Source organism: Cavia porcellus, unplaced genomic scaffold, assembly GCF_034190915.1.
Source record: "Cavia porcellus strain 051 isolate PalLab524CR breed Dunkin Hartley unplaced genomic scaffold, mCavPor4.1 scaffold_25, whole genome shotgun sequence".
In the NCBI taxonomy this organism is placed as follows: domain Eukaryota; kingdom Metazoa; phylum Chordata; class Mammalia; order Rodentia; family Caviidae; genus Cavia; species Cavia porcellus.
In genome coordinates, this window is record NW_026947508.1 from 21,959,472 (window position 1) to 21,985,429 (window position 25,958).

The 25,958-nt window shown below is 46.4% G+C and overlaps 1 long non-coding RNA gene across 1 annotated transcript; it reads right to left on the reverse strand.

Annotated features, from left to right (window-relative positions):
- Positions 1 to 5,286: 5,286 nt before the first annotated feature.
- LOC134472977 (uncharacterized) lies at positions 5,287 to 24,816 on the reverse strand. Its single transcript, XR_010043041.1, has 3 exons — positions 24,693 to 24,816; positions 23,588 to 23,753; positions 5,287 to 6,080 (listed from the first exon to the last, which is right to left on the reverse strand). It is a non-coding gene; the product is annotated as an uncharacterized LOC134472977 (long non-coding RNA).
- Positions 24,817 to 25,958: the final 1,142 nt, after the last annotated feature.

Genomic DNA, 25,958 nt, shown 5'->3' on the forward strand with positions numbered 1-25,958 from the left:
ACTATGCAGTTCAGACTGGCCTTGAACTCCCAGTGATCCTCCTGCCTCATCCTTCTGAGTGCTGGGATTACAGGGGTGCGCTGCCATGCCCACCTTTAATGTTGTGCTTTTTAAAATTTACTTTGAAATGTAAACTTTTGCAAAAATAGTAATGGAGAGTCCTCATACACCGTTCACTCACTTTCCTTCAAATGTTAACATTTGCATAACCATAGTAGAATTATCAAAACCAGTAAATATTGACATAGTACTATTAACTAATTTATGAACACTTGAGTTTTGCCAGCTCTCACACATTTTTTTCTGGCTCAGTGTGCATCCCACGTTGCATTTAGCTGTCCAGGTTCCCATATTGCATTTAGCTGTGTTTAGTTTCCTTTAGCCTATGACAATTCATTCTTCATCTGAAACTTGAGACTACTGGTGAGTTATTTGGTAGGGTGCCCTTTGAATTTTGTTCATCTGGTATTATCGTCAGCAAGAGTGTCACAAAAGCATTGTATTCAGTGCATTATATCCAATTACTTGATGTCGATATGACTTGTTACTGATGTTAACTTTGATCACTTGCTTAAGGTGATATCTGCCAGAATTCTCCACTGTAAAGGTATTAATTTTCCCTTTGTAATGAATAAGTAACTTAGGGGTATACTATGCAACTATCATTCTTTAACTTGCTAATGTTGGCATCTATGGACTGCTTTTGCCTGCAACAATAATTATTGTGGTGTTTGCCAATGTTTTAACTATTTCTTTTCCCTCAACATATACTAATTAGAGCTCTCCTATAAAATGTGTCGTGCTCCCCATTTATTAATTATATCAGTATGGACCCATGTCAGTGCAATCATTTATTTTGTTGCTTAGATTGGCCTAGCTTTTAACCATTAGGTTTTGTTTTTGTTTTTGTTTTGGACAGTGCTGGGGACCCAGCCTTCAGCTTGACATTTTGCTTTTTGTAATACTACAAAATCCCCTTGGCTAGTTTATGTTCCCTGCCTGAGCCCCATTTTCCTAAGGAACTGTGGCTTCTTTTATTGGAGAATATTTCAAAACCATTCCTTTTCATTTAAATTTCTAAAAATTTTATTGGTACATTTTAGATATCTGTGATGATACCATTCATCATAGGAGATTTGTATATGATTGATCTTGCGGTTGCTTCAGCCTCTTTTCCCCACCTTCGGAAACCATTCATTGATACGTATTTTTTTTTTTTAAGAAGTTTTTCACATTGCAATGACATATTAAGCTTTTTTTTTTTATAAAAATTATTAGTGGGCTAGGGATTTAGCTCAGCACTTACTGTGGCACAAGCACTTGCCTGGCAAATGCAAGGTCATGAGTTAGATCCGTGGTACCAGAAAGAAAGAATTACTGTTGGTTTAAGTGTAGAATTAACCTAGTCAAAGCTCTTTTTTTTTTTTTTTTTTTTTTTTTTTGTCTTTTTCGTTTTTATCAGTACCAGGGATCGAACTCAAGACCGCACACTTCCGCTGAGCTAAATCCCCAGCCCCTTAATCAAAGCTTTTAATGGCTTTATTTCTTTCCTTCTGTAAGGATTTGTATGAATGGCTTTCAGGAGTTAGGGAGAGCATGTCTACTTGGCCTAGTGCTTCACCTAGATTGGGCCTCAGTGAAGATGGGTTGGCTTGCATTCTTACGTAGTTTCTACGCTTGACCCTGTAATTTAAGAATCCCCAAACACTGGGAATCCTGGTTCCCACACAGTCCAGAAGATGCAGGTGTTTCCTTGTGAGACAGTAAATAGTCATGTACCTGATCAATCCATTTATAATTATTTCATGCACTGGGAAGCAATGCCATGTGACTACAATTGACGTTTGTCACTAAGGGGTTCTGTGAAGTGCAGCACACGTTGCAGTTTGGGGTTTGCACGTGGAAGGAGACTGCTACAGGTGGAGGCTCCAGAGCAAGGCTGAGGGAACTAGAGAAATCCCTTCCACACTTTGAGCTCCGTGGTTTGGGTGTCTGAGGCCTGACCTGGGCCGGGCTCTGCCTTACTGTGGCAGTGAAGATCTGGGTACCCACTAGGCCCTGCCCGTGGCCTAGCTTGGCTCCTGGCACATGGAGGAGGACAAACCGTGTTCCTCCTCCATTTGGTTCCTGGACCCGCCCCAGCCTCTTCTAGTTAAGCAGCTCTTGTGCTGTGAGGAATGCTGGGTTTAAGCATTGCTTCTGTGCCTGTGCAGAAGCTTTCCTGCACCAAACCCTTGCTTTTCCAGGTGACCTGGGTTGGGTGAGAGATGGAAATGGGTTTGTGCCACCCTGCTAGTGGGGGCAAAGAAGACATTCATATCATGCATGTTTATTGCTTTCTTCAGCCTTTTCAATAATGTTCAGAAGTAGTGCCGGCAAACAGTTGAGAAGTTATTAGTCCCACCTGCTGGCCAGAGGCGGTTCACAGACGCAGAAGAAAAGTTGGCATTGCCCGTTAAGGGGCAACACCTGATGGAACTCCCGATTTTGCTGCTTGTCCTGTTTTGTGTGTCCATCTGTTATCCCCATCTGTTCAGCCTTTGAGCCTATAATCTGTGAGCTGTCAGTGTTACTGTTGGGCAGAAAAAAAGGCTTCACAGAATTCAATTCAAACAGTACTCTAGTAGAGTTCGGTGTTGTGTGAGATAACAAGAATGCCGTAAGAACTCTTGTTCATTATTGGATTTTTCTGTGTGGCTTTTGTTAGGCCTTTCGTCCTTCACAGTCCAGCTTTCACTGGGTGTGCGTAGGAGCTGTGATGCTGGCTGAGGGTCTGTGCACTTTTTACTGGACAAAGGAGATCACCTCTGAAACCACTTGATTGTGTGCTGTTTACTGGGATTTTAAATGGAAGAGTAAAGCTTTTCTAATAAGCAGCCAGATGTGGTGAGGCACACCTCTAATCCCAGCACTGACATAGACCTGATTTAAAAAGAAAAGTGACAAAGTAAAAAGTGTCTATGTACAATTTGGTAATTAAGTTTTTATTTACATAGGTTATTCTTTTTAATATTAAAAAGACTGACATACAATTATTTGGCATATAATGTATGTGTGTTCCTAAATACATAAACACATTTAAGTTACTTTATGGAAATGAGATTCCTTCTGCATTCTACTGCACCTCCAACTCCCTTTAGTCATGATTCCCCTAGTTTAGTCATTTGCAGTTTCTTGTTGTGTTCCACTGACAATAGAGTGCTTCTGTGATAGCAGGTTTTTTAAATATTTATATTCTTTTGGTACTGGGGATCAAACTCACGAACTCACACTTGCCAGGCAGGTGCTTATGCCACTGAGCTAAATCCCTGGTAACTGCCCTATGGTAGCAGGTTAGTCTTTTTTTCTTTTGCAGCGCTGGGGATTGAACGTGGGTCTTCAGACCTGCTAGACAAATGCTCTACCTCTGTGCCACAGCCCCAGCCTGAGGCACTTGTTTGATGCCGAAGGATCGGACAAATCCTATCAGGTTGTCCACTGACCCAGACTGGAGAGGGATGGAGGGTAGGAGAGGGCCCCTCCCTGCCAGGCACAGTTTTAGGCATAGACTACAGCAAAAAAGTAAAAGCCTGTGTTCCACGGGACTCAAATTGCAGTGCAGAGACAAACATCGTCAGGTGGTGAACAACGTAGAGAAGAGTAACACAAGCAGAGACCGGCGTGAAAGGCAGGGCAGGAGCCCAGGCTCCCAGAACCCAGACTGGGTGAAGGCAGTTGGCCAAGGCGGTGAGAAGAAAGCACCCGCTTTTAAGAGAAGTAGATCCTTTCTCTCCCAAACCTGTTTCTCCTTACCCAGTTTAAGTTTCATGACTCAGCATAACCCCATCTCCTACTTTGTGTTCTTCCTCAACTCTCTGGGCCCTTTGTCTTGCTGCATTGAATTTAATTAACCAGTCTCCATCCTAGTTACATCTAATGTCCACCCAGCTGAAGGTGTGCAGTTTCCAGTGCCTCTTTTTTTTTGGTCTTTTTCCTTTTTATCGGTACTGGGGATCAAACTCAGGGCTGCCTGCTTGCAAGGCAGGCGCTTATGCCGCTGAGCTAAATCCCCAGCCCCCTCCAGTGCCTCTTTTTATTATCTTGGGTGGTGCTGGGGATTGAACCTAGGGCCTTGGGCATGCTAAACACACTTTACTGAGATACGTTTCTAGCCCCCAGGGTCTCATTTTAAACTTAAAATCACAGGAGGAAAATCCTTCCCTGTGTTGATTCAGTCTCAATGTCAAGATAGCTGTTTCATTCTTTCTCCCTTTGTTCAGACATCCCAGCACCTCTTTTCCCATCTCTCCTTTCAGCTAATGGCGTCCTACTTGACTATGGGAAATCCAAGCAGTCAGAATGAATCGCTGACTAATCTCCGGAGTGTCCGTTCCCTTTGTGCATTGTCTTCTCACCCCTTACAGACAGATGGATTCACCGACAGTGCAGCACTCTGGGGCACCTGTCCGGCATGTACAGCTTTGGGCCCCAACCCAGCCAGACCTGGAGAGTCGGAAATTCTATAGGTGGAGCCCAGCAAGCCGTGCTTTTGACTCTCCTCAGTGCATAGAACCCGTGCTCTCCCTCTCCTCACTTCTGTCCCCAGCAGCCCCTCTGCTGTGACCTGACTTGTCCATTCAGCTGAGGAAAGGGGCTCCATCGATTCTCCCTCAGCCACACTAGTTTACCCATATGAGAGCATCTTGACATACAAACATGCTGCTGTTTCTCCCATTTCTTCCACCAGCTACCACCTGTTTCTCCCTCCCTCTCTCCTCTCTCCTTTCCTTCCTCCCAGTGACAGGATCTCATTATTCAGGCTGGCTCCATATTCCTGGGCTCCAGAGGTCTTCCTGCCTCAGCCTCCTGAGTAACTGGAACAGCAAGTGTGTACCACCAAAGCCATCTTACCCATGCCCAGCCCAGAGTCGAACCCTTGCTCATCTGCTCCGTTGCAGTAGTAACAAGCTGTCCTTTCATCTGCGCAGACTGAATTGTGAGAGGAAAGTTAGGTGCTCTCACATCCCATGTCATGTTCATCCTTGTGTCTCACTGGCTGGTCCTCACTGCACTACCGCCCCTGGCCAGCTGCAGCGGCCTCCTCCCCACCACCACGCACAGGGACCACAGGGATCGGGCTTGTCTTTCTGGCTCTCACCCTCTCTGGGCTCCCACAACTGAAGCCCTAAGCCAAGGACTCCCCGCAGCCTCCTCCCCCTTCACCAGCTTCTGCCAGAGACCCGCTGCCACTGAAGGCCCGCTCCTGCCAGGCCCACGCCTTCCTGCCTGGAGGTTTTTGGCAGAGCCCGCGCCTTGTCAGAGGTCTCCCTAACTTTCCTGTCGACATTCTCTGTCCCCGGCTCCCACTCGGTCTGTCCTCTTGAGAGGCCAAAAAACAACAAAAAGCTGTCAATTTTTAAAAACTGAATCTATTAGTAATTACTTGTTGGCAGAGTTTCAGAGATACAGCTTCTAAGTCTCAGGTCCCAGCTCCTGGTTTACTAGAGTGAGAAGCAGTGCTGTGGGAGTCAGCAGCCTCAGCCCGGCCTGGATCCACACCTGCTAAGCTCTGTGACCACGACAAGGGCTGGGGGAGCCCTTCTCTAAAAGAGAGCTGTAGAGCACATGCCACGCAGTCACCCACTCAGCTGAGATAGGTGATGCAAGTCGGAGGCTTGGGGTACACAAGGAGAGAGACCTCATCTACAAGGAGGGGGAGGAGGAGAGTAAAATAATTTCAGGACAATCTTCAGAGGAACGGAGATGCCCAATTGTTTTATGGTGTGTCATACTGTTTTACTTTATCATTAAGCTTAAAAAAAGAGTGAAACAAAGACAAGCAAAAAAGAAGCCTAGGGAGAGTGGACGTGGAAACCAGGCCTGGCCTCAGCCGGCCGCCAAGCCAGAGTCTGTGTGCCGAAAAGACCGTGTCCTGCAGTGGCCTCTGAGGGAGGCGACTTCTGGAGACAGAGCCCTCTGCGGTAGTCTATTCCCGATTGTTATTCCTGTAACAGGGCAATTCCAAGGTTGCCATCCGCAGCAGATTTTAAACTCCCTGAGGTCAGGAACTGAGTCGTCTTGCTCACGAGCGTGCTTCGAGCCTGGAACAGAAAGGACAAAATATGGGTGGGTGGACAGATGAAGGACGGATTGATGAACCTGAGGAGTTGCTGAATGGGGAAAGACCCTAGCCAGGAGCTGTCATACACCATCTGACCAGGAGGTGGCACTAGAGGAACATTTCTAAAACAAGTCGCAGCTTGAGCCAGAGTCCAGGGGTGCAGAGTCCCATTTTTGACCAAGGGAAGCAGGTGCCATTTAGGTGATTTTTTTTTTTTCTGTATTTTGTCTTTTTATCGGTACCAGGGATCGAACTCACGACTGCCTGCTTGCAAGGCAGGCACTTATCCCGCTGAGCTAAATCCCCAGCCCCTCATTTAGGTGATTTTTAAGAGGCACATCTGGAAAAGCCAGGTGCGGTGGCGGTCAACACAAACCATATTGTGAAAACCCTGCCTCAAAAAAGACCAAAAAAAAAAAAAAAAAAAAAAAAAAGCCACACGTGGGCCAGGAAGCCTGGAGTCCCCATGCAGAGATAATACTATATAGAAAGACAAGTGCTATTGTGATTCTTAGGAACCCTAGTACAGAAGTATTAAGCCTGTTTGGGACATTTTTGCACTGCTTCTAAAGGAAAAAAAAAAGGCCAGAGATATAGCTCAGCGGTGCAGGGCTGCCTGATAAGCCTGAGGTCGTGAGTTCGATTCCTGTGTATCAAAAATAAATAAATAAATAAAAAGGGCCAGGCATGGTGGCCTGTAATCCCAGTACATGGTAGGCTGAGGCAGGAGGATTGCCACAAGTTCGAGGCCACCCTGGGCTACAAAGTGAGTTCAAGGCCAGCTGAAATGCATAGCAAAACCCTCTTTCAAAAAGACAAGTTAATTAATTAATTTTCAAAATGTTTCTCCCTTGTTGAAGGACATTATGGATTAAGGGAACAGATTCATGGGAAACAGTGAAAAATGGCTGGGGTGGCCTGTGTTTGGTGGGAGATAAAAGGGTAGAGGAAAAGTTCTGCTATTTGAGGGTTATTTTTTCTTGAGACCTGAGCCTGGGCCTCTTCCATGCAATGTGTACTCTAATCACTGTGCTTCTCCCCTGCTCATGGGGTTAGTTTACGATGAAGAGGAAGTCTTGTGACTTAACCCATGTACACAGAAGATGCTCCAGAAACAGTCACTGGGCCGGGCATCATGGGCTACACCTGTGCATCTAGTGACTCTGGAGGCTGAGGCCAGATGGCAAGTTCTGGGCCAGTCTGGACAACTTCCTGAGATTCTGTCTCAAAATTAAAAAAAATTTAAAATAGGCTGGATACAGCTCAGTGGTAGAATGCACTTGGTCCCACCTGCAGTACTGGGGGGAAAATGTCACTGCATTGACCTATGTCAAGCAGAAAATACAGTGTGGAGCCCAATAAACTTGCTATTTTGTTTGTTTTTGTAGAACTGGAGATTGAACCTAGAACCTTGTACATGCTAAGAAAGTACTCTATCAAAGAGCTACATCCGTAGGCCATTTTATCTATTTATTTATTTATTTAGTGTCTTTTTGAGACAGGGTCTTGCTATGCAGTTAAAGCTGGCCTTGAGCTCCCTTTGTAGCCCTGTCTGGTCTCAAACTCACAACGCTCTTCCTGCTTCAGCCTCTCAAGTGCTGAGATTACAGCCGTGAGCCACCTTGCCCAGCTTTCTTAGGCCATTTTAAAAGGTATTATTATTATTATTATTTTGTCTTTTTCGTTTTTATCAGTACCAGGGATCGAACTCATGACTGCCTGCTTGCAAGGCAGGCGCTTATGCCGCTGAGCTAAATCCCCATACTAAAAGGTATTATTTTGAGACAAGGTCTTGCTAAGTTGCCTAGGCTGGGCTCAAACTCGTGATCCTCAGCCTGAGCCTCCTGAATAGCTGGGATTAGAGGTATGCACCAGTGTACCCCACGCAGTAAGCTTGTTGAATGAGTGCATTCTAAAACTTTGGGCAGTTTCTTGGCTAAATGCTAGGTCCTGGCTGATGTTCTAAGAGTTCGTTTTCCAGTCCAGCACAGTGATGCACTTGTGTAGTCTCACCCCCGGGAAGGCTGAGGCAGGAGGATTGCTGAGTTGGCATCACAGTGAGTTCAAAGCCGGACTGAACTACAGTCTCAAAAAAATGACACACACACACATACACACACAAAAGTTGTGTTTTGTAAGATTTTTTTTCACTTGTGTGAGAGTTTTTCTTTCCTCTATAGATAAGAAATCATGACCTTGCAATAACCTCTAAGGTCCCTGGGATCCAGGCCCTTGTTCCAGGATTCCCAAATTCCATCCCTGGAACACAGTCTCCCCTCTCCTCAAGCCTGAAACGATAGTGAGCGTCGCTTATATTTTATAGCAGCTGATGCTGCCGTCACTTCCACGGTGATAAATCCACTGACCCCCGCTGTCCTCCTTTCTGTGCCCAGAGGCTCACCCTGCCCCGCACTGCTCCTCCCTCATGTGTGACCCTGTGCGCGTCCTCCGCTGTCTGACTGTCTGCTTGGTTTCCGTTACCAGCATCTCTTCTTCATCGTCTCTGTAGCCCTTCAAGGTTGAGTCCCAGCCCTGGCCTCTGCTTACGCTTTCCTGTCGCTGGAGTCTTCTCCTTGTTCCCTGAGGGTTCTGTGACCATCTGGATATCACAGTCCGCGGGGCTCCAGCCAAACATTCAACAGCCTGGTGGGCTTTTTCACTTGGATCTTTATGAAGGCAACTTAAATCCAACGTTTCTGAAGTCCCCTTCTCTTCCCTGCAGGATCTGTTGTGTGCCAGGGTCTGCGTTGTGGTGAAAGGCTGCACTTGGTGATCCAGGAGCCCGTGTCAGTCATCTTGATTCGTGTCCTGATCATCCCAGCCCCTCAGTTTCTCTCTGCTACTGTCATCCTCACCACTGCCAGCTCCTCAGGCTGCTTCTTCTGCCACCATTCTGTCTTCCATAGTCAAACTGATTTTTTTTTTTGAGACAGGGCCTCGCTATGTCATCCACGCTGGCCTTGAACTCATCATGTGCCCTAGGCTGGCCTTGAACTTGTGATCTTTCTGCCTCAGCCTCTTGTGTGTTGGGATTACAAGTATGCACCACCACACCCAGCTCAAAGTGACCTTTTAAAATGAAAACAGAAACCAGGTGTGGTGGCTCACACCTGTAATCCCAGCACTCAGGAGGCTGAGGCAGGAGGATCCTTGCAAGTTCGAGACCAGCCTGGGCTACAAAGTGAGTTCAAGGCCAGCCTGAACTGCATAGGGAGAACTTGTCTCAAAAAGACAAAGACCAAAAAAAAAAAAAAAAAAAAAAAAAAAGAAAGAAAGAAAGAAAGAAAAAGAAAAGATATCAGAGCCAGGAATGGTAATACTTGTAGTCTCAGCACTCTGGGAGGCTGAGGCAGGAGGAATTCAAAATGGACTCCAGCTTAGGTGATTTAGTGAGACCCCCTCATCTCAAAAAATTTTAAAGAGAGTTTTCAGAACTAGGAATGGAGCTCCGTGTAAGTGTTCTGGGTTCAATTCCCAATACAAAAGGAAAAAAAGGAGCAAATAAGAACCTGTTGTAACCGCCCCCCCCAAAAAAAAAAACCAAGGCCCCATGATGAAAAACAGGGCAAGACCCCTGAGATGATAAATGGGGCAAGATGACAACATCTTTTTGAAAGAAGCGCTTTTATTTTAGCTGGCCCAGCGACACAGTGCAGATGGAATTTGCAAAGCTGTGCAATTGAGTCAGGATTTTGACTGATTTTTTTTTTCCCTAAGGCTAGTCAAGTGAAGCAGTGGGAGTGGAGAAGGAACAAAGAAATCTGTAACTGGTTGTGATCAATTAGTTGTAAATACCACTGCACTCGGGCCAGCCATTTTGACTGATTTTTATAGTTCATTTATGATTACTCATTGATCATTAAGTACATAGTGATGAGAAACAGAAAGAAGGTGGGCCTTTGTTCCCCTTTGCTTGAGGTCAGAGGCGTTTCACAGTGGGTGGTTAGCCAATTCATGGCCCTTGGTCTGCCGACTCCAGGAACATTTGTCTCTCAGTGGTTGACACAGCATCATTTGTCTCTTACAAGGGGAACATAAGTTGACACAGCAAACAGGTTACTAAGGTGGGGGGAATGATGCATACAGAACAGCATGATGACGCGGTCAGTTAATTTGTAACAAATTTATAACAGTGTGGTTGGTGCTCCAGGTACATGGTTACTAGGGCGATAAGCATAGAGCATAACAGAACCTTCTTTAAACTCATTAATCAAGATAGTCATGCCTATGTGATCTGCCCGATGCCCACATCTCAAGTTGCCTTTCATGCTGTTCTTTTCCTCTTTCTACTTGAGCTGACTTAAATTTCATTTGAGCACGCATTCATTCAGGCAGCTAGATATTCTCAGATGTGGTATTTTCAGGAGCTCAGATGTGGACGGTGTGAATATCTTTACTCTTGTGAAGCCTCCTGTGTTTTCTCTCCGGCCTCAGGACCTTCTCACGTGCTGCCTCCTCTGGCTGAACTTCCTCCTCCGACACATGTTTGGTGCCATCACCTCCCAGAACCTGCTCACCACTCAGGTGGCAATTAAATGGCGTTTCCCCTCTGAACCATCCCTGTAGTCCCCCCCCCCCCCATGCTTGTGAACTTGCTCTCTTTCAGATCGGACTTCCTCCCCAGACCAGAGGACTCATGAGATGACAAACCAGATCTGCTATGGTCACTAGGGCTGGCCCTATGCCTGCCTTGTGTCATGGGCTCCATATGTGTTTTGAGACAGGGTCTCACTACACCATTCAGGCTAGCCTCAAACTCACTCCATAGCCCAAACTGGCTTCAGATTCTTGGCAATTTTCCTGCCTTAGCATCCTGTGTGCTGGGCTTGCAACACACTGCCTGCTCTGCTTGACATTTTCTCTTTTTTGAGGTAACGGGGGTTGAACCTGGGGAGTTTCTACTGCTGAGCTACATCCCAGTTTTTTTTATTTTTATTTTGAGACAAGTTCTAAGTTGCTAAGTTGCCCAATTGGGCTTAAACTTGAGATCCCCCTGCCTTAGCCTCCCAAAGTGCTGGGATTACAGGCATGACCCTCTATAGCTAGCTAACCATGATGTTTAATGGACATCTTTTAAGATGACACTTTTGAAACCAAATTGTCTTCTAATAATGGTGTGAACCTTTCCACTTGATGGGAGAACCAGCAGAACCTGTAGAATCTTATTTGAAAGTGACACTCTCCATTGTAGTCTTATTTATTTTAAAATTTTAATTTTTGTTTTCAAGGAGAGAAAATGTTCAGCTTTAAATGTTAAAGTGTAGGACAGCACAAGCGTCTGCCTAGCAAGTGTGAGACCACGACTTCAATCCCTGGTACCAGAAATAAATACATACCTACATACATACATACATAAATAAAGTGTACAGATTGCATTGTTAGAATAAAACTAAAAGTTTACACACCCAAAACAACAGTCTTTCCTACTCTAGTGCTCTGGATATTTGTTTATTTATTTATTTCAATATAGAAAATTGAATCCAAGGCCTTCACACTGAATTTCATCCCCAGCATTTCTACGGTCTTGTTTTGGAACTGGGAATCAAACTCAGGACTTTGCACTTGCCAGGCAGGCACTTTAACCACTGAGTTATATCTTTGGTCCATCTCTTCTCTTTTTTGTGATAGGGTCTTGCTATGTATTACAGGCTGTTCCTGAACTCACTCTGTAGTCCAGACTGGCCTTGAATTTGTGATTATCCTCCTGCCTAAGCCTGTAGTGCTGGGATTATAGGCATGCACCACCATACTAGCTCTCCAGCTCTTCTTAAGTACTTTATTGTAAGACAAGCTCTCACTAAGTTGCTAAGTTGCCCAGGCTGAACTATGATTTGTGATCCTCCTGCCTCAACCTCCTTGTATGGTGGAATTACAGCTGTGTACCACCATGCCTGACTCAGTGCTGTTATTAAAGCAGGGCCCTTCAATGCCCTGGCCATGGGTCTGTGATTGTCTGTGACTTGGCAGGAGCTGGAACACACAGTAGGGGCTGAGGTGTGGAAAAACGAGCGAAGCCTCATCTCTACCAACAACTTCACTCACATTATTACCTGAGCTCCATCTCCTGTCAGATCCATGTGGCATTAGATTCTCGTAGGAGCTTAAACCTTATTGTGAACTGTGCATGTGAGGGATCTAGGCTGAGGCTCTCTAGGAGAACCTGATGCCTGAGGAGCTGAGGTGGAGCTGAGTCAGTGATGCTAGCACAGAGGAGTGACTGCAAATACAGACTAACATCAGCAGAGAGGTTTGACTGAGCCCTAGTGAATCAGTTGCTTGCAGACTCAGAGCAAACCCCAATTAATTTGTGGCAAGTGACAGTTAAGCTGCATCTGGTGGCAGGATTTAAGTCAGAATCTGATACTCATTTTAGCCCATGCATGACTTGCCTTTTATTTTATTTTTGGTCTTTTTTGAGAAGGGGTCTTGCTATGCAGTTCAGGCTGGCCTTGAGCTCACTTTGTAGCCCAGGCTGGTCTCGAACTCACAACAATCCTCCTACCTCAGCCTCCCGAGTGCTGGGATTACAGGCGTAAGCCACCACGCCCAGCTGCCCATTATTTTATTTACCACTTTCATCTACACCTTGTTCCTAACCTGAACAGTTGTCTCAGTCAGGCTATTGATGAGCCCACAGCTAACCTTAGCTATAGTGAGTAAAAAAAAAAAAACAAAACATCACTAGGGACAGTCTTTGAAAGGGGGAAAGACTCAATAATGAGATAGCAGAAGACTATCAGACTGTCAACAAAAACAAACCTGCATTTAAAAGGAAATACAAAAAGTTCTACTTAAATTATGAGTTCATTGCAACAAGGTGATTCACATTCTCTATGCCCACTTTGTATAATTCATAGTGGTCAGCTAGCCAATGAAGATATGAAGTCTTCAAAGCTGCTGCACCACATTGAGACTAAGCATCCTCCATTAAAAGGCAAGTTTTTAGTTTCTCAGAAGAAAAAAAAGAAGCAGTTATTGAAGGTCACCACTTCATCATACGTGTGTACACTCGGAGTGTCATTCTTTGTGGCTACTGTGTTGCTAAAGCTAAGGAGTCTTTACTATTGGTGAAGAGCTAACCCTGCCTTCTACTTAGGAGAGGCTGCAGTTCAAAAAGTGGCACACGTTCCTCTAAGTACCATAACTAGATGAACAGATGAGATAGCAGAAGATATTGAGGCACATTTGTTAGAGAGGACTAACGAGTTGCTGTCGTCTGCAAGGTGTATGAGTCTACTGATGTTAACAACAAAGCAACATACAAATGTATGATGCATTTTCAGGAAGATGTGTATGAGGATATTCTATATGCAATTTTTTCTATGTGCATTTTTGCTGCTAACTAATACCACAGCTGAAGAACCAGTCAACTTTTATTTTTTTACATTAATTTATTTATTTTGTCTTTTTCCTTTTTGTCGGTACCGGGGATCGAACTCACGACTGCCTGCTTGCAAGTCAGGCACTTATGCTGCTGAGCTAAACCTCCAGCCCCCTATTTTTTTATTTTGATACAGGGATTTTCTATGCGGTTAAGGCTGGCCTTGAGTTCACTTTGTAGCTCAGGCTGGCCTCAAACTCTGGGCAATCCTCCTGCCTCAGCCTCCCAAGTTCTGGGATTATGGTCATGCATTTTCACACCCAGCCCATCCAAGTCTTTGAATGATTACATATCAGTAAAACTGAATCAGTCATTTTGTGTCTTTATGTGCAGGGAGAGAGTAGCTACCATAGCTGGATGTATTTCTGGCGTCACTATTTTTGTTTTCTTTTGGTACCAGGGATTGAACTCACAACCTTGCACTTGCTAGGAAGGTGCTTAGGCCACTGAGCTAAATCCCTGGCCCTTCTGGCATCACTATTTGGTTGCTTCTGGATGTGAGTCTGTGCATGGTATTATCCACAGAGAAATGCTGGCTAGCCAAAAAATGTCACCTGAGCTTAATGATCTTTTGCAGGATATCTCTGGCTCCTGAGTAGCTGGGATTGCAGGCATGAGCCATGTGCAGCTCAGGCTTCCCTTCTGATGAAGCACCCGAGCTGTCAATCTGTGGCAACAAAAGTCAGAGGAGTGGTTGCTGGGAGAGACAGAGGGGCCTTTTTTTGGCGGGGTGGGGAGTGTTTGTCTTTTTTCTTTTTATCGGTACTGGGGATCGAACTCACGACTGCCTGCTTGCAAGACAGGCACTTATGCCGCTAAGCTAAATCTCCAGCCCCAGAGGGGCCTTTTTGTTTCAATAGCAGACGCCTGGCATTATGCAAAATATGTCAAAATTCCTCCAACGTACACTTCATCCTCAGCTCCTAAAAATAAAATTAAAAAGTTCATCTAACAGTAAACATAAGATGTGTGTACTTTATTATATGTAAATTATATTGTTTAAAAAATGCCAGAGGATTTTTCTAGTATTTCTAGAAAGGTATGGTTTCTCTCAGCTACAGGGGAGAAAAGGTCGCTGTCTCTCCTGTGGTGGCTAAGTGACAGAAGACTGAAACAAAGCATTTAAACTTCCCTTAATGGAACCGGGCATCTTCAGTAAGTGGTTTTGGAGATTATTTGCTATCTTTTTACAATGTAAAAAAAGTTGGGAATTATATAATTGCAAAAGTCATGGTCAGGGAGGTAACTATCAAGTGTCACATGAGTGTTCTATTTTGGGGCCTTATTGCTAGCTCTCTGGCCCTTCATTCCCTCTGCTAATGTGACTGGGAGTTGTTTTGCTGGTTCTCTTCTGTCGGAGGTGGCTGGATGCTGGGAGGCGAGGCAAGGGGGGATGCAGCAGGGAATGATAAATCACATTCCTGCATGGCTCAGCTGTTCACGAAGCACCTGAGTACACAGCATCTCACTGGATAGCGATCCAAGAGGCAGGCAGGGGTATCAGTCAAGGTAATTAATGGCAAGCAACAGAAACTGACTCTGGGAAGCTTGAGCAGAGAGAGAGTATATGTACCAGGAGGTTGCCAGTCATAGAATCAAAAGGCAAGCCAGAGAAGTAGGACAGGAAGCTGGCAGGAATCAAGGAAGGCTTATTTAAGCCCCTGGACTGCAAGATGTCTTTGTCTCTGTAGCACAATGATTTTTATCAAATGTGGGAATGATCCAGACTGATTGTGGTGTGCACAGTGCTAAGGTTTGAGCCCAGGGTCTTGTGCGTATCAGGCAAGTGCTCTGCCACTGAGCTCCATCCATGACTGACTTTTAAGAAAGCGGTAGCTTGGACCTGCATGGTGAAAGTAGCCTGGGCAGCAGAGTGCTGCGATTTCAGAGGTCTGGCTGAGCAAATGCAGGGAAGTAGGGAGATGGCCAAGGCTGTAGATGGGACACAGTCTGCCGAGGAGCAGTGAGAAAGCTGGGAAGCTGGGGGTTCTGCTATTGTGGGGAGCTGTGCTTGCTTCTGTGATGAGTCTGCATTTAAAGCCGTGAGCAGAGCTAGGGGTGGTGGCTGCCCTGTAATCCTAGCAGTCTGAGGCAGAAGGATGCCGAGTTCAAGTCCTGCCTGGGCAATTTAGCAACACTCTGTCTCAGATAATAAAACATAGAAAGGGCTCAGTGCAAAGGTTCTGGATTCAATCACCAGTATTGAAAGAAAGAAAGAAAGAAAGAAAGAAAGAAAGAAAGAAAGAAAGAAAGAAAGAAAGAAAGTCAAAGAAAGAAAGAAAGAAAGTCAAAGAAAGAAAATCAAAGAAAGGAAGAAAGAGTTAGGTAGTCCATATAATCTGGACTTTTGGAACAAGAAAATGAGATTTTCTATTTGTGCATTTGGAAGAATCACCTGGTACCTGTGAAAAGTATGCACTAAGCAGGAAGCCTTGGGACCAGGTGACAAAGTGAGCAGCAGTTTCAGCTCTCCTGAGAGACTGATGGGAATGAGAATCAGGAAGGGGCTTTGGTGCCTGCCTCATGGGTAACTACAGAGGGAGCAGATTTGGGTGTCCTGGGGCCCAGGCCAGTTTGCACTAAGGGGCACTGAGGAAGTGACGTTCCAGTGAGAGCAAGATGTCGAGCCCTAGTGCTCTTCCCCTGCCCTGGGAGGTCACTGCCTTCAATGCCTCTGGTCCCCACCCAGCCAAAGACGCCTCATCCTCAGGGCTGAGCTTGCCTCTGGAGCCCTCTCCTCCAGCCTAACCCCTGGCTGGGGCCAAATCCAGCATGTGAAGGGACCTTGGATGGGAAAGAGGAAGTGTGGGGCAAGGGAGGGACCTGCCAGGGATGCAGCCAGGAAGAGGCCGTGCAAATATCAGAGCCCTGTGCCAGGCTCATCTCCTCAGCACTGGGGTAGACATATCTTTGAAAAGCCTTCATAGCTATTTCACAGCCTCATGGTGTGCATGTGTTATGGATTAAGAACTGGTGGTCGACTTGACGCCAGCTGGATTATATCAGCATGGCACTGAGCGTAGAATGCTCCATCTGAGGAAAGTTGCCAGCATCAGTAGGTGGAGAAGGAGAAGGAGGGCATTAATGTGTTGTTGCATTGAAGCATTGAGGCACTGTGGATTCTACGAGTTGCTGTTTGAGCCGTTGGTTCTCCTGGAGAAGCTCTGGTCCGCGCATCGAGCATTGCTTCCTGGCTCCGGAGGGGAAGACGTGTGCTGCTTGGTCTCCAGGATGAACTCGTCACGCTAGCTTCCTAGCATGTACTCGACCGTACCTGTCATCGGAGGAGCTCGGGGCCTTTGTGTCGCTGAGGATGGCTGTGGTACCTTTCAGGACAGCCCTGGTCTTTGTTGTGAGTGTGATTTCTTGGCTCCAGCGTAGAACCCTCATCCCATCAGCACAGCTCCTTCCCCACTGGCATGGACTTTCTGGCTTCTACTGCTGACCTTTGGGCCTTCCCTGCACGGATCCATAAAAAAGACTGGCGTGAGTCCTTCTTGTGGGCTCTGGACCCCCAGCTGGACTCGTGGGAGGCATTGTCTTGAGCTCTGGGTTTTCATCTGGACTCGTGTGGGACATCGCTGTGGGATTTAGGCCCTTGACTAAATATTCTGTTTTTGATGTTGCAGATAGTTTTCCTGCATTTTCTTGTGTTAACTCTGGGTAACCATTATAAAAATATTATAAACTCCATGTCCTGATTCTAATTGTTCTCTGCACAACCCCTAACTACAACAGCATGTATTCAGCTATATTGCCTCTTCCATGACTGGTTTTACTTTTTTTTATTTCTGCATTACTGGGGCTCAAACCCAGGGCTTTATGCATGCTAGGCAAGGACCCTCCCACTGAGCTGAGCCCTCTGTCCCAATGTCTGGTTTTATTTCCTCATTTGTTGTGGTTCACAGAGGCTCATTTATTTCTTTATTTTTGGTATCAGGAATCAAACTCACGACCTTGTGCTTGCCAGGCAGGCTCTGTGCCACTAAGCTATTTCCCCGGCCCCCATTCACAGAGGCTTGAGGGCTAGCGTCTCATTCTGGGTTTCTCCCCTGGAACTTTCCCAGGGTTCTGTAGGAGGAGCAACTGGCGGGGCTGCACAGAGCAGGGCACTGCAAGAGCTCTCACCCTGGGGACAGTGCTGACCACACAGCCTGTGGCCCTCGGCCTGACCCCAAAGGTGCTACACAGCGCCCAGCGCGAGATCACCAAGAACACAGACCAAAGGCGCCAGCCAGCTTCCTGCTGCTTGGATCCTCGTAACTCCCCAGGTGAATGCTGTGTGTCTGTCCAAAGCAGGCTGACAAAAGTGCCTTGTGTGAATTCATCGGCTTTTTTTTTTTTTTTTTGTCTTTTTCCTTTTTATCAGTACTGGGGATTGAACTCATGACTGCCTGCTTGCAAGGCAGGTGCTTATGCTGCTGAGCTAAACTTCCAGCCCCTACTCATCGGCTTTTGATGCCAACGTCTTGTGCGTGCATCCAACACAGGGAGTATGTTCTAAAGACCCCTGTAGACACCAAAACAAGGATAGTCCTGGACTCTACATATGTTTTTTCTATGCACATGTACTATAATAAGGTTTACTCTTAAAATTAGGCACCATAAGAAAATAACAATAATAGATAATATTTATCTATTTTGGTGGCACTGGGAATTGAACTCAGGCTTTGAGCATAAACAGCTAATGGTGAATAGAACAATTATAGCAATATACTGTAATAAAAGCCATATGAATATAGTTACTCTAGAATTTTCCATTTAATTTTGGGGGGTACTGGAGATTAAACCATGGGTTTTCTCACTGAGATGCATTTCTAGCCCTTTAAATTTTTTTTAAATTTTGAGGCAGGATCTTGCTAATTTACTAAGTGGTCCAGGTTGAGCTCAAACTTGTGATCCTCTTGCCTTGGCTTGGCTGGATTTATCGTTTTTGTGGGGGACTGAGGGGCCAAGGTGCCTTTGGAGACTCACACTTAGGCTTTCCTGTGGGACGCAGTTTTAAGTTTTCCCTTACAGATTTGCAAGATCCTCTTGACTTACCCAAGTTGTGGGCAAACCTAGAAGCAGCCATGAGTGGCACTGGCCATGACCTACGCGTCAGAGACAAAGAGGAAGAGCAGTGGCCTTGTCAGACAGCTGGGATGGCCTAGAAGAAACCATAACCACTGTTTCTGAGCAGAAAAGGTATGTGACTGCGGTTCAGTGGCTGTGTTGTTATGAGGGTTTTTATTGGTTTGTTTTAGAGCTGGGGATTGGACTCAGGGCTGCATGCATGCTGGAAAAGCATTCTACCACTGAGTTGTACACTGTGGATTTTGGAATCTGACAGTTTAATTTTTTTTTTTTTTTAATTGGGGCTCAAACTTGGGACTTTGTACTTGCCAGGAAGGTGCCTATGCTGCTGAACTATATCCTGGGCCCCTGGCAATTTAGTTTTGATGCCTAGGTCTACCTTACAAGCTCTGTGACCTTGAGCAAATTAATTAGCTTCCCTGAGCTGCAATTTCACTGTTATGTGACCATAACAGTCTGTACTACATAAATCTGACATACACACATTCTGTGTGTATCACTTAGGTAATGTCTCTCACATAAAATCCAGCTGGTTCCTATGAAACTGTTTGGTGAACTAAAAATAGGAGCAGAGGGCTGGGGATGTAGCTCAGTGGTGCAAGCACTTGTCCTGCAAGCATGAGGTACTGCACTTGATCTCCACCCCCCTCCCCCACCCCAAAAAGTTAAGAAAATCAAATTCAAAATTCAAGCCAGGCATGGTGGCACATGTCTGTAAACCCAGCATTTGGGAGGCTGAGGCAGGAAGATGACTGTAAGTTCAAAGTCAGCATGAACTGCAAAAACTCAAAGTGAGTTCAAGGGCAGACTGAACTGCATAGTGAAACCCTGTCTCAAAAAAAAAAGAAAAAAAGAGCTCTTCTCCCATTGGAAACTGGCAGGAAGTCTGGACTCCCTGCAGTCACACTCAATGTGGTGGACTGAGTTCTTGGGGTCCCGTATTGCAGATCGGGAGGGGAAGTTAGGAAGGGAAGACTCTCAGGCTATGATCACCAATTATGATCCTCTCCATGATGCCTTCTCTCACCTGCAGCATTTACCAAACACACTTGCAGTTAGCTCTGTGTTCCTGCGACCTTCATTTCCCTCTCAATCCCTCCTAATGCAAGTTTCTTTCTTTCTTTCTTTCTTTCTTTCTTTCTTTCTTTCTTTCTTTCTTTCTTTCTTTCTTTCTTTCTTTCTTTCTTTTTTTGCTATGTAGCCCAGGCTGGCCTTGACTTGGCGATGACCCTCTTGCCTCAGCCTCCCTAGTACAAGGACTACAGTTGTGTGCCACCACACCTGGCGTAAGGCAGGTTTCACGGGGACCTTGAATGGAGGAGACGGGTCCTGTGGACAAGGGAGGAGGGACCTCCTGGGGTCAGGCTGGCATCTCCGGAGGAAGACAGAGGGAGGCCCTGCTTTCTCCTGAGGCCTCAGCTCTCTCTGACCTCTGATGGGCAGCAGGGACTGGGTGCTTCAGGAGGACGCTGGAGGCTGCAGAGGGAGGCGGCCTTCTCTGGAGGGGGAGACAGAGAGGGCCACTGCTTCTTACCCTACTGCTGCGGGGGCAAGAGGAAGGCAGCTGGGGTCAGCCCAGCGGAGGCCGGAGGGCTCTCTGGGAGGCAAGCACAGGACCACTCAGGCTTCTCCCACTCTCACTGAGGAGCCAGGGGAGGGATGCAATTTGCCACGGAGTTGGGAGCTTGCCTTTCATTTTCACAGCAGCTCAATGGGTGGAATGAGTCATGTTCACCCATGTAGACAAGAGGGGCCCAGCCTGTCACCTCAGCCTTGTCCCCTGTCTCTGGTCCCCTCTGCAGAACTGATGGCAGGGGATCAGTTGGCACCGGGGATCGAACTCACAACCTTGCACTTGGCAGGCAGGTGCTTATGCCTGCTGAGCCAAATCCCTGGCAAGACTTTTTTTTAAATAGACATAACTCTGTTCGCTTTTTTTTCATGTATCATGACTCAGTTACCTTTTTAAAAAGACTTAAAAGTCTTTGTGAAAAGATATTTTGAAAAGTAAATAAAATTACGTCATTCTGCTACCCACCCTATTAGAAGTACAGAGTCACACTTTCTAGATTCCGCAGCCTTCACCCCGCTTCCCTTCTCTTCCATGCCCCTTTGCTTTGCTGTCTCCCCAGACCTTTTTTGTATTTTAGTTTGAGACAAATTCTCATGAATTTGCCCAGGCTGGGTTCAAATTTTTAATCCTTTTGCCTCAGCCTCCCCGAGTGCTGAGGTTACAGGTGTGGCCCACCGTGTGTGTCTCTACATCTTCTTTTCTTGCATACTCATATGCAGGGTACCCAGAGGTCAGCTGGAGGTCTTTGGATTGCAAAAAGATGAGCTTGAACCTCGTGGAAACTCCAGTTCCTCCCTCAGAATTCACATGTGTTTCTGGGGGATTAGTGAATGGGCACAGTCGCCCTTGGTCCCTACATCCTAACCCCTGGACCCTTGGTCTCTGCTCTCCCGCCTGTGGGCTGTTCTGGTGTGGAACTCCTGCGGCCATACAACCTGGGGTGACCCGAGACCTAGGACTGAGCTCTTTTCCTCCATTTCCAGAAAAGTCTACTTCCACAAGAAAGCAAACACACCCATGTACAGAGGGATAGAGAGGGAGATTAGGTGACTAATGATTTAAAATGGTTCCTCACTGCTGGAGAAGCCCTCAGGTCTCTGCATGGTGGCTTCTCCACCCCAACTTCCTCCTTTTCTTCCCTTCCCCATGGCGCCCACCCCTGGAGCTGTTACTTCTCAGTGATCTCTCCTACTGGTTCAGGCCAGTGCTGGGGCCTCTGGGCTGGCTCTTTGCCCCTCAAGTAGTTTATCAGTGCTCTCTGAAAGTGATGACTCTGCTGCCATCTTTTCGGATCACACTGTTATAACTTGGGCCCTGGTATAAAATCCAAGGAGGCAAGAGACCGAAAATTTAGGTGGCAAAGGCTTTATTTCCAGGCCTGGCAACCAGTCTCCGGGAGCCAATTTGGAGACTGTCCCCCAGAGACTGAAAGGAGGACTTTAAAAAGGGGCTGGAGGAAAAGGCGGGGGGAGAGAAACAAAGAAACCTGCAGAGCCATCAAACTTGTTGACCCGAGTCTGGAAACTGTATTGCTGTCCACTTAGCTCTGACAATCTAGGGAGTTCCTGGTGTTTTTTAAATTACTCCCATCCTGCAGACTGACATTATCTCAGAGTGGCACGTCTGCAGCAATATTTAGAGAAGAAAGTGGAGAGTTAATTATCTCAGGACAGCTTGTCTTCGCTAGTGAGTGCGAAGGGGTCACGAGTTATGAGATGTTGGAACTTAAGTTTTACAAAGATCTGATATCTAACTCATTTGATACATACAGAACAAAAGGAAAGCACCGATTGGGGTTTGGGCCATAGTATTACCCGGTAATTTCTTTAAGCTAAGCAGTTCTTAAAATTGGGGCAGGCTCATTTTATGACAGATCATCACCGGGTCGGGAAGAGGTCACCAGAAACCCAAATTCTTTATGGCCTAGATAGATAGGTGAGGGGAGGGGGAGGCAATAAGGCGCCATACAGAACAGAAAACGGCGGTTATGTGTCAAGGTCAGGGTAAAGGGTTAAACTCATACGCAAATCTCTCTGTACACAACCAGGTTACTTTAAACAAATGTAAATTAATGGGCCATTCTAGTTTTCCTTAGCTCTTTAGCGGAGAATAGAGGCACCTAGCAGTGATTAACAACCCTTGTTAGCTTGTTTTAGCACAGCTTCTGTAGTTTGTAGAGGGCAACAATGGTTAACATATCAATTAGGTGAGATTCTTGCAATTCTTTACAGAGGAGAGTGTTGCTCAACATATCAATTAGGTCACTTAACATATCAGTTAGGGAAAAAGGATAAAACAAACACATTTAGTAAGCCACTTTACAGGTTTGCTATAATACACATATAACGAAGCTATTTTCTTAGAGTACAACACACACCATCCCCAGCACTTGGGGGGCTGGGGCAGGAGGATTGCAGCAAGTTCAAGGCCAGCCTGGGCTACAAAGTGAGTTCAAGGTCAGCCTGAATTGCATAGTGAAACCCTGATTCAAAAAGACAAATGGGCTAGGGATTTAGCTCAGTGGTATAAGTGCCTATCTTGCAAGCACACAGTCATCAGTTTGATTCCCTCCCCCCCAAAAAGATAAACCAAAACAAACAACCCCCCCAAAAAAAACCCATACCATTTCTTTTATCCTGTTAGACAATAGCCTTTTTTTTTTTTTTTTTTTTTTTTTTTTTGTTATGATGGTCATTGAATCCAAGGCCTGGTGTGTGCTATGCAAGCCCTCCATTACTGACCTTCACTCCTGGCTATTTTTGTTTTTTGTTTGGACACAAGTCGCACTAAGTTGACACAGGCTGGTGTGAAACTACTGACCCTCTGGTAAGAAGCCTAGCCCACCAGGCCCAGTTTCCACTGCTTTTTTTTGGTATGGGAAATTGAATTCAGGGCCTTTGCACTCAGCTCTGTTCCCAGTCTGTTTCTGTAATATTTAATTTGAGAAAGAATTAAGAATTTGGCTACCTGGCCCAGGCTGGGCTTGAACTTATGACCCTCCTGTCTCAGCCTCCCATAGACATGTGTCACCATGCCCAACTACTTAGCTTCCTTTTAAAAACTAAACCACAAATGAGCTCATTCTACATATTCTGCATGACAACAAATGGATGTTCTTGTCTTCATTTTAGGAAGAGGAAACTGAGGCAGAAGCCTTGGCCTTTGCCAGAATTTGGTCTGCATGCTGGCTTTTCCCAATTGCACTGGGCCTCAGGCCACACAAAGCCCAGCCCTCCCGCAGCTGGCTAAGAGCTTTCCGGTGTGTGCACTGTGGGCTTCTGACAGCCCCTCTCCGCAGCTCTAGTGTGAACACAGTGAGACCACGGACCACGGCTGCTCTGCTCACTGCTGCCTGCAGAATTCAGCGCTCAGTAGGTTCTCCTGGGCAGGGTTCCCAGGGAAGCAAAGCCAGCAGGTGTGGGTATGGATAAGGGTTTATTCTAAGGAACTGACTCACCTGCCATGGAGGCTGGCAAGTCCAAATTCTAGGATGGATCAGCAGGCTGGAAGCCCAGAGAAGAGCCAAGAGACGATTGGAGTTGGAAGATGTCTACAGCACTGCGCTCTTGCTCAGGGAAGACCAATCTTTTGCTCCAGTCAGGCCTTCATGGATTAGATGAGGCCTGAAAATGAAGTCCCAGGCTTAGTGAATTCGATGCAGGCAGTCAGCTGTCTTCTTCACTCAGTGAAGGTTTCGGGTGGTGAGCAGAAAGGGACCAGAGCCAGCCTGGGCCACGTCGGAGCAGGGAAAATGCTCTCCTGTGAGCACTTCACACGCTTGAGAGCCTACACTTGCGCCTGGCGTCATCACAGGACGCTCCTGCCTGGCACTGCTGCAAAGCAGACCGTTGCACAGAAACGTTCACTACCTGTGTGACTGGAAGCAACCGCAAGGAGAGCGCCTGGCTTGAGACCTTCTCCCAGAGGTTTAAAGACGCTAACAGCAAGGCTCCGGCTCTGGTGCGGAGACTTGGCCCTAAATAAACAATTCATCAAATCACTGCCGACTCTTTCTCTTTGTGCTTTCTACTCTCCCGCTCAGCTGGACTGCTTCCTGTTCCCAGTACAGACCCTGCAGGGACTTCCCTCCTCTTGTTTTTCTCTTGCCTGTGGAACAGACCTGTCCCTCTCCTACATTTTGCCTGTTCACTCATTTAACAATTTTTTTTTTTTTCTGTGCTGGAGATCAAACCCAGGGTCTTGTGGATAGCAGGTAAGTGTTCTACCACTGAGCTGTGTCCCCAGCCCTACAATATTTCTGAAGTACCTACAAGGCGGAGGCACTATTCTTACACTGAGGATACAGTGATGAACAATACAGATAAGGTTCTTAGTCCAGTGTGACGGTGCACATCTATAATCCTAGCATTCAGGAAGCTGAGATAGGAGGGTCACCATGAGTTTGAGGCCAGGTTGGGCTGCATAGCAAGATCATATCTGAGAGACAGAGAGAGAAAGAGAGAGAAGAGAAGGGAAGAGAGGAGGGGAGGGGAGGGGAGGAGAGGAGAGGAAAGGGGAGGGGAGGAGAGGGAGACAAATAGGTTTTGTCTTTTGGGGCTCACCTCATGTTCTAGTATTGAGAAAACAGACAGAACTCAAGCCAGTAATTGAGCAAGATAATTTCAGGTGGTAACCAGAGCTGAGAAGAAAACCAGGAAGTAATGACGGGTCGTAAACAGGTTGACGTGAAAGACAGTGGAGGCGGAAGTGATTTACACTGGAGCTCGGGAATGCTAAATGTGGGTTCGCATGCTACCCGGCTTATGGCTGGTACTAGAACATTATCTGATAAACTCATCTGCAGCACCTGCTGTTAGGGTGAACAACCATTCCAGTTTTGCAGGGCTGCAGCAACAGCCACATGCACACCAGGATCCTCGGTCACCCTTGCTCCTGCACACCAGGCCAAAGGTGAAACCTAAGAACACAGGGCCCGGGGATGGTCAGCGCTGGACATCACGTGGGTGTGGAGAGAGAGCCGAGAGCTGGGTGGAGGAGGGATGGAAAGCACAGAGCAAGGCCCTCGGGTGCAATGCTCAGCCCCAGAGCCTTCCTAGAGTCAGTCTATAGCTCTGACTGCGAATTCTCAGACATCGTTGCTAGTTTGCTTACGGTAAGTCAGTTTGTTTCAGTTAGCTGCATAGGTTTCCATTACTTGCAAACACAGAGTAATAATTAACGTGGACAACGTCCATACTATAAATAACAACAACTTAGGAATTGTGCGCCTTCCCTGAGGTGTCTGCTGCCTGGGATACAGCTGTGGCTGGGAGGAAGTGGCCTACCCACTTGGCTGTGTCCCCAGGAATGTCTTCCCCAGGCTTAGTCAGTGGTCTCTCACTGCCAAGCAGCTTTAACCGCCTCTCTCGTGACACTCCTCTATGTGTGATATGCCAGCTTTCAGAGTGTACAGCTCATAGTGCCTAATATGTCCTTTTTATAGAGTGCTCAGGTCAATCATTACCTGCGTATAAGAGGTTTTACACACCGGCGGGCGTGTGAATGTTTTACTGGGTAATAAAACCTCTCATAGATGGGTGCTACAGTGCATAAAGCATTTTCAGGTTTGTTGCTTGATGGGCAACAATTCTTCAGAATTTGGATTTTAGTAATCACGATACCAGCTGCTATTTATTTTGTGTTTGACGTGCTAGGTGTGGGGGAAATACCCTTGAGGCTCAGAGCCAGTGATCTGGCGAGATCTCCCACTTTATCTGGCACAGAGCTGACCACAGTTTTATTTTTCAGGCTGCAAAGCTGTGTTTTCTTTGCCCCTCTGGGATAGGGGTGCAGAGTGCAGATGACTCAGTCCTTCTCCCAGCTGCCCT